This window comes from Odontesthes bonariensis, chromosome 6 (assembly GCF_027942865.1).
Source record: "Odontesthes bonariensis isolate fOdoBon6 chromosome 6, fOdoBon6.hap1, whole genome shotgun sequence".
Taxonomy (NCBI): domain Eukaryota; kingdom Metazoa; phylum Chordata; class Actinopteri; order Atheriniformes; family Atherinopsidae; genus Odontesthes; species Odontesthes bonariensis.
In genome coordinates, this window is record NC_134511.1 from 24,857,063 (window position 1) to 24,865,362 (window position 8,300).

Below are 8,300 nucleotides of genomic sequence, written 5' to 3' on the forward strand. Positions count from 1 at the left end.
GTATAATGCAATGTTGTTGTGTTTATCCCCTACACTAGGTGGAGCCCGACACTACTGTAACATGGGTTGGGATGGGTAGCAAGTATAGTTCAATACAGCATGCAAGATGCTACGCACGTTCCGTTAGTGCTCTCATGCATTCATGTTATTTTATTTATTTAAAGTCCATTTATTGAACTAGGCATGTTCATTTACGGACAGCGTGGCAAGATATGATTGTGGTAGGGGACTCCTTGGGCCTAATTGGCAACGAATTGGATAAGCGTTATGATCAACGTGATTTCGGGTAAGTCATCTTACACTATAGCACCTCCGAGTGTAGACTCCTCTGTGGTCAAATGTTTCTACACCGTTAGGCTACTGACACAAGCAAGTAGCTAGTTACTGAGTTGAGGCATAGTTATGTACTGCTGGCATATTGTAGTGAAGTCACGATGCTTGTGGGTTTGTGGGCTTGTCAGACACCACTAGTTCTTACCTTCATAGTTGACCGGCTTGACGAGGCCGAGCACCCTCGTCTCTGCGGGTGTCAGCGCAGGAGCAGACGATGGTCCTCCTCCCGTTTTCCGCTGCTCTTTTGCTGCCATCACGGCCTTTATCTTAGTCTGACTTGTGAGGGTAGTTACTCTTTTTTTTAAACAGACTCTGTGTCTCGGTAGATACCTGCCACGGCCGAGACAGCGGTGGCAATACGTTGCCACTCTTTCTCTTTTAATTCTTTGGTTAAAGTGGCACTGAATTTGCCAAAAAGAGTGTCCTTGCACTCCTCCACCAAAGACACCAAGGCCTCCACCTCATCCGGCTTAAAATTCATTGCTCTACGCTGTTTACTATCCATAGAACTACTTGATAGTCTCTCTATCTTTCTCTCTCTCTTACTCTCGGCTCGTTGTTAAGTAGTTGTTAAGTAGTTGTTGACAAGACGACACTTCACGAGACGCAATGTAGCATCAGTTGCTAGGTAACAGACATGAAAGTTGATCGTAGATGTTTAGATCGCTTACTTAGGATTCCTAACTCAAGATAAGATAGGATTTCCAAAGATAAGATAAGATTCCTAAACGGAGTTAGGATTTGCTTTCTGTAATACCAAACTTGAAAAAATCTTATCTCCACTCGTCCTATCTTAACTTTTGACTTAAGATAGGACGTTTTCTGTAATACGGCCCCAGGAGCTGAAGCAGGAGCTGAAGCAGGAGCAGTACAGGGAGCTGAACCAGGAACGGAACCAGGAAGTGAACCAGGAACAGAAGCAGGATCAGAAGCAGGATCAGGAGCAGGAGCAGAAGCAGAAGCAGGAGCTGAAGCAGGAGCTGAAGCAGGAGCTGAAGCAGGAGCTGAAGTAGGAGCTGAACCATGTTGGCTGACTGAAGTAGTTTGCTTGTGGTGTTAATCTGGGAGAGAATGTCATACCAAACCACACAGCAAATATGAAATATGAATGACCCGATTTCTTCAGCAAGCGAGTGGGTCTCAACTTTTACCATGGGGTCAGTAGTTTTTTCCCTAACTTCTAACAAAGCCTCTCTCACCTTTTCTGTTTGGTAGCGTAACGGTTCGATACTTTTAACCCGGCTTTCCCAGCGTGTTTCACTCCAAGACTTTACTGTGATGTTCACATGCTTCTTCAAGATGGTCCACCTTTGAGGGGAACCTGAGAAGACTTTGTATATTTTTTCCAGATTTCCAAAAAAACAAGTGGCATCCATCGACATTTTAGCAGCATCTGAGACCACTAGATTTAGGCTATGGCACATAAAAATTGCCCCACGACTACCTCCGCTTTGGATGCTCAGTGCACATTGCACTGCATGAGGCACATAAACCGTTATGTTCATCGCGAACACCTAGAGTGATTGAAAAGAAATACAGAAACTAATTCAGCCCTTCATTCTTTCAATCCTGCAGTGAGATGATACCGAAGTATTCAGTAGTAGTAATGTCATCTAATAATCTATGATGATGATTGTTATTAAATATGAACTTTTAGCTTTAATCATCTTTGATCATTGTTATTGTGATGTCTGGTTTTGTACTGTGTCTTGTATATGGACCTTATTTAAAAAAAAGTAATTAATTGTAGTTACTAGTTAATTTCCCCAGAAGCAGTGCTTAATTTGTACATCAAAAGGTGCCGGAACGCAAAGTACATATGACAGCTCAGGGATGACGAGACGCGTACAGGTCCCGGAACGTATACAGAAAAGGAGCTGAAAACAACATGAAAATGTCCACTTGAAACGCTGTGGGACTTACAAGCCTCAATTTCAAATAATATCCATGGTATAAATGTTATGACGATAATTTATAATTATTTTAGGCTAGTGCGCAAAACATAGGCAAATGCCCACATCACCACAGGTGGGACTTCAGTATACAGCCAGCAATTAATTTCTCAACAGGTCTAACGTGTAAAAAAAATATTTATTATTCAAAGATTGGCACGGCGGCCTATTAATAGACAGTATGTTTGCTCACCATATTTAGTTGTTTAAAACACCCCACATCACGAGCATGTCCGGATTGTCCTCTACCTCTTGTTTTCTGCTTTTACTGCGTGTGTCTGGGGCAGTTCTGTGTCCTTTGGCCACCCAGGACCTCACGTACGGGACTGGATTGAATTTAGCCAGGGGGGTCCAACAAGATTTAAGAAGAGTAAAGATGACATGGTGGATGTGAGCAAAGAGCTACGGTTGGGAGTGCAAATCAAGTTCATTTGAGAAAATCCGTGCTCACTTTCAGCACTTGCAATGGGAATGCTGTTGACAGCAACAAGTAACTCCATCAGCTCATCGGGGGTGTCTTTACCATCTGAGTCTCTGTACATTCTGTAGGCCCGTAAGACTGTGCGCCGGTTGGCAATGTTGAAGCGCTGACACAGTGACTCGACCTCACTCGGCCAGTATTGTGCGTAAAGCACCTTCAACTCCTCAATGAACTTGTTATATCCAGTTTTATCTGGCATCCGGCCTCCTTGAGATTACCGTTTCTTCCTCTCTGCGACGTGCTCCTCGATGTGGCGAATTTCAAAAGTGAAAGCACTTTGTTCGTTGGCCCAACTTTTCAGTGCGTCAACACAGATCTCCGACTCTTTCAAATCTTAATCTTAATAAACAACATGAAATTCTTGGGATTTGTTCTGTAAATTTATATCTGCATATTTTGTTTTATTTTAACCTTTTTTTTTGTGAGAGGTACCGGATCTGCCCAAATAAGTGCCGGAACAAAGGGTGGCCAAAATAAAGAGGGGCCGGATCCGGCTCAAATTAACCACTGCCCAGAAGTAATTGGGTTAGTAACTGAATTACTATATAGCAAATGCAACTCATTACCAGGAAAAGTAACTATTGGGTTACTTTTTGAAATAAAATACTTTAATATGTCAAATTACTTGGTCTCCAGTCAAGTGACGGCGAGTAATGCCGCATTTTATAACGGTAACAGCGTTACAAGGGGGAAACAGTAACTTTTTTGATTACTCGTTACTGAAAAAAGTAGTGCCGTTATTCCCCTCACTTAACATCATGTAACAGATAGGAAAAGAAAAGTAAACATTTTGGTAATTTATTTTATGGAGATGATTACCTAGTGGGGACGGCGTCGCATAATCGTGGTCGAGTTTCGCCGCCTTCGTCGCTGTATCGTTGTTCTGGCCCGTCACAGACAGCACAGACAACCTCTTGTTGGACCTTTCATAAACGGACTCTCTTTTCGGATGAGATGTGAAGTTGTTCCAAGGGAAAAGACTGGGAACAGCCCCGGGTATTAAGCGGCTAACACTGCAGCCGGAGATGTAATCCTCTGACGCAGAGGTCTTTAACAGGGGGTCTGCGACCTCCAGGGGGTCCGCGGAGGTACTGCAGGGTGGTCGCGAAATCTTTTGTTGATTAGACGATTTTTAACATTTGAAAAAAAACTTTTTTTTTTTTTTTTCAAACTGTTTTTTCTCACAAATTGTGTGCAAACGTGTGCCATCCGCAGATGGTTTGAGGATTTTTGTCCCATCTACATGCATGTTTAAAGTTAAAGGGATATGCCACCCCCAGGCCAAATTAAGTGTATCCCCACATTCCCGAGACATAAATAAGTGTGTGGGAGCGTTTTCCTGGCGACCCAGGCATTGTCCGAATCTCACAGCACTGACCACTGCTTGGTTGCGCATAATACATACATGCTAGCGTCGCCACTCGAAATATTTCGCCCAACGTGAATTAATTTACTTGATTTACCTTCTAATTACTGTGTGAATGGTGTACTTTCACATCGAGTGCAAATGACTGTAAATCTACACAGAAGGCTTGTTTTGCTCATGTCGGTTTGGGAACTAGTTTCAGGTGCGGAAAATACAGCCGAAGCACACTCCCCGCTACGTCTTTGGGAATCCCCACGCCCGACTTCTTCAAACAAACCAGCGTGAAGGGGGGTATTCTAAAGGTGGGGGGGCTGCAGCAGTGGATACCTAAATGCTCCGTTCAGCACCAAATGTCCAAATTGTGATCAGAACATCTATAATTCACCCCAGACTATCTAAGCAAAATGGCGAACTAACCCTTTAAGAGAGCCTAAAAAATACGCAGAATCCTGAGTGAGTGAGTGAGCGCAGCTGTGGGGAAAACCAACAGGTGACGTGAGTGAAGGTGATGGCAGGGCAAGAGAAACATGGCAATAACTAAACAGGAACTTTAAACTTAACTAAACTAAGACATGACAGAAACCTAAAACATGACCAGATTGTAAAACATGGCAAAACTAAACAGGACCTAAAAACATAACCAAACTAACAGACATGAGAAGTTAGGCCTGTTTCTGGCTTATGTTGCTGGTTTGGATTTATTGCATTGGGGCTCATGAATGCTTTAATACTTTTCTATTCTGTGACTGCAAATGTCATTGTTACAATCACAAGACATTTAGCTATTACTGAATGATGCAGCTTTTTAAAATATTCAGCCAATTTTGAACTATCACAGTTTAAAAACTCAGTAAAATCCTTGATGATTTCTGAGTTTACAATGCATTCCAATGACACGGAATGTTCGTGTGCAGAGTCCAGGCTCCAGCTGACAGAGTGGAAGAATACAGAAAGATTCTTCAGAAAAAAAAGTTTTTAACCTTTATTGTGGTCATTAACTCGTGTCTCCCTGTTCCAACAGATATCCTTTGAATGGTGTTACAGTGCGCCCCCCCCCCCCCCCCCCCCCCACACACACACACAAGTAAATCATGTGTAAATATAGTGCATCTGAAACGTATATAGAGCTTTCAAATGAAAACATTTTGTTGTGTTGTAAACTTAATGTAATGTATGGCATTCATATTTTTTTTCTCATAAATCAAAACAAAATAACCTCTGTCTTCTGAAAATTTAGGAGCATTTAAAAATGGATTAGATTAGTTTAGATTTGACTTTATTCATCCCACAACAGGGAAATTCACTTGTTACAGCAGCAGCAGAAAGTGTAATATACACTACAGAATTGAAATCGAAAGGGCAAAAAAAGAAAAACATACAAAGAACAAACAGAAATAACCTACAATAGACGAGAAGAAATAAACAACCGGCAAACAACAGACAATGTGAGAGAACAAGTACTGAGGATAAACAAGTTCTGAGAATAAACAAGTACTGAGGATAAACAAGTACTGAGAATAAACAAGTACTGAGGATAAACAAGTACTGAGAATAAACAAGTACTGAGAATAAACAAGTACTGAGAATAAACAAGTACTGAGAATAAACAAGTACTGAGGATAAACAAGTACTGAGAATAAACAAGTACTGAGAATAAACAAGTACTGAGAATAAACAAGTACTGAGGATAAACAAGTACTGAGAATAAACAAGTACGGAGGATAAACAAGTACTGAGGATAAACAAGTACTGAGAATAAACAAGTACTTAGAATAAACAAGTACTGAGGATAAACAAGTACTGAGAATAACAAGTACTGAGGATTAACAAGTACTGAGGATTAACAAGTACTGAGGATAAACAAGTACTTAGGATAAACAAGTACTGAGAATAAACAAGTACTGAGGATAAACAAGTACTTAGGATAAACAAGTACTGAGGATAAACAAGTACTGAGGATAAACAAGCAGTCTTCTGCAGATGATATAAATAATATTTATACTAAAAATATTGCAATGGAAAGTGACCATGATATAAATAAATAATATTGTATGGGTAAGTGACCATGATGTAAATACTATGTTAAAGTAAAATGTATAAATGATGATATAAATAATATTGTACACTGTAACGGTGCGTTCCCTACTAACAATTTTTCGTTCCGAGAATGTTCCTGGAACATGAGCCCTTGGTTGTTTTTCAGTTCTGAGCACGTTGATTTTTGGTTTTATTTCAGTTCTAATTTGGTTAGCAGGAAAGTTTAATTTTGGTTCCCAGAACGGTATGTGTGTGGTTCCCACTTTGTTCCCTTGCCGTTCTCTCACCGTCCCTTTATTCTTGTTCATGTCATGTTTATTCCCTTGCTGTTCCCATATTGTTCCCATAACCTTGTTGGTTAGATATTTGGTTCCCTAGACGTGCTCATGAGGTTCCCCCAACCTTGTTTATTATGTGTTGGTTCCCCTACTACATTCTAGTAACTTTGTTGATTACATATTTGGGTTCTTTCCCACAATGTTGTTATTTCTAGTTTGTAAAAATGCACAACAACTATTTACTTCAGAGCATAAGCAGTGATGAATGACCAGGCAAATGTTGCAGGACGAGAATGTTTAATACCAAATCAATACAGTTAAATACAAGAATAAACATAAAAAATGGGTGTGGGTGCATGGTTTTATTGGAATAAAACAAGGGTAATAAAATATAATCAAGACAAAAAAACCAATATGAATAAAATACAATTAAATACAAGAATAAAAATAGCAAAAATGGGTGTAAAATGGGTGTGGGTACATAATTTATTGGAATAGAAAAAGGGTAATTAAATGTTAAGACAAGAAAAAACAATCAATAAAATACAATTAAATACAAGAATAAAAAACTGCAAAAATGGGTGTGGGTGCATAATTTGTTGGAATAAAAATGGTTAAAATATAATCAAGACAAAAAAACAATATAAATAAGGATAATAATAAATAGGATACAAATTGCAAAAATGGGTGCTGGTGCTGGTGGTGGTATTTGGTGTGTGGTGTGCAGTTGGGTAATGTGCCGTTCAGTGTGTGGTTCCATCTTGAGGACCTGGCCTAAAAAGAATACGAAACGGTTTAATCCAACTTAGTACCAATATTTCATTTCATTAATGTGACTATTCAGAGATCGATATGACAGACTAAAGTTTACATTTACCTTCTGTGCGGTGCAAACCTCAGTCCATGGCCAATGCACTCCTCAATGTCGGCGACCTTCATCAGTGGGAAGTTCTGCATGCAGGCCTGATTTGTTGCCACCTGCCGTAAAATGCGGCGAACTGCGGCCCCCGGATTCGCTCCACCCAGGCTTCCCAGGAAACGTTTCTAGAAAAAGACAAAACAAATGAAATGAAGTGAAAACAAATGCAGAGCTTATGTGGTCTACTTTCATTATTCAAATCAAACACATTACATGCATACATCTTCATATATAATTATAACCAATTAATTACCATTTGGTTCCTTCTGTCTGGTTGGGCCAGACTCCTGTCTAGCTCCTCCAGCTCCTCCACTGTGTTGCATGGACTCAACAGGACCTCTTCCTGCTGAGGAGGCTGATGCTGAGGCGGGTTGGAGATAACAGCAGCCTCCAACGTGTCCGACTTCTTCTCCAAACCCTCAATCCTCCTCTCGATAGCCTCCATCCTTCTGGTCACACGCCCCATGTGCTCTTCCATTGCTAGGTGTATTTATTATAGAATTGATATTATTTTTTTTAAATTAATATACTTGTTAAAAGTGAAAATGTGTGCATGTAGTACTTACTTCTTCTTGTTTGCAACTGGATGGCCTTCTGTTCCTTCATAACTAAAGGTAGAATTGAGATGAAATTCATTGTAGTTTTACACTCAAAACACTTTTGCTGTGTGAACATCAATTGTGTATCAAGTACTTACGCTTTATTAGGACAGCCATGTCTGATGCCCCCCACTCTTCGCCATGGGTCATTCCTGAAGTTTTTGAAAAGAAAATTGTTAGCTTGCTATCAGATAGTATAAATATATAATTCAAAGCAAATATACCCTCGACTTCCGGGAATAGTGATTGTTCCTCAATATCCGAGTCTTCACCCGTCTGACAGCTGGGTGCATGGCTGGAGGGACTGGCGGCTACACTGCTCTGAGATCTTTGCC

General features: G+C 40.3%; 1 long non-coding RNA gene across 1 annotated transcript; it reads right to left on the reverse strand.

Moving 5' to 3' along the window:
• Nucleotides 1-7,741: 7,741 nt before the first annotated feature.
• LOC142382934 (uncharacterized) lies at nucleotides 7,742-8,082 on the reverse strand. Its single transcript, XR_012769969.1, has 3 exons — nucleotides 8,064-8,082; nucleotides 7,933-7,974; nucleotides 7,742-7,846 (listed from the first exon to the last, which is right to left on the reverse strand). It is a non-coding gene; the product is annotated as an uncharacterized LOC142382934 (long non-coding RNA).
• Nucleotides 8,083-8,300: the final 218 nt, after the last annotated feature.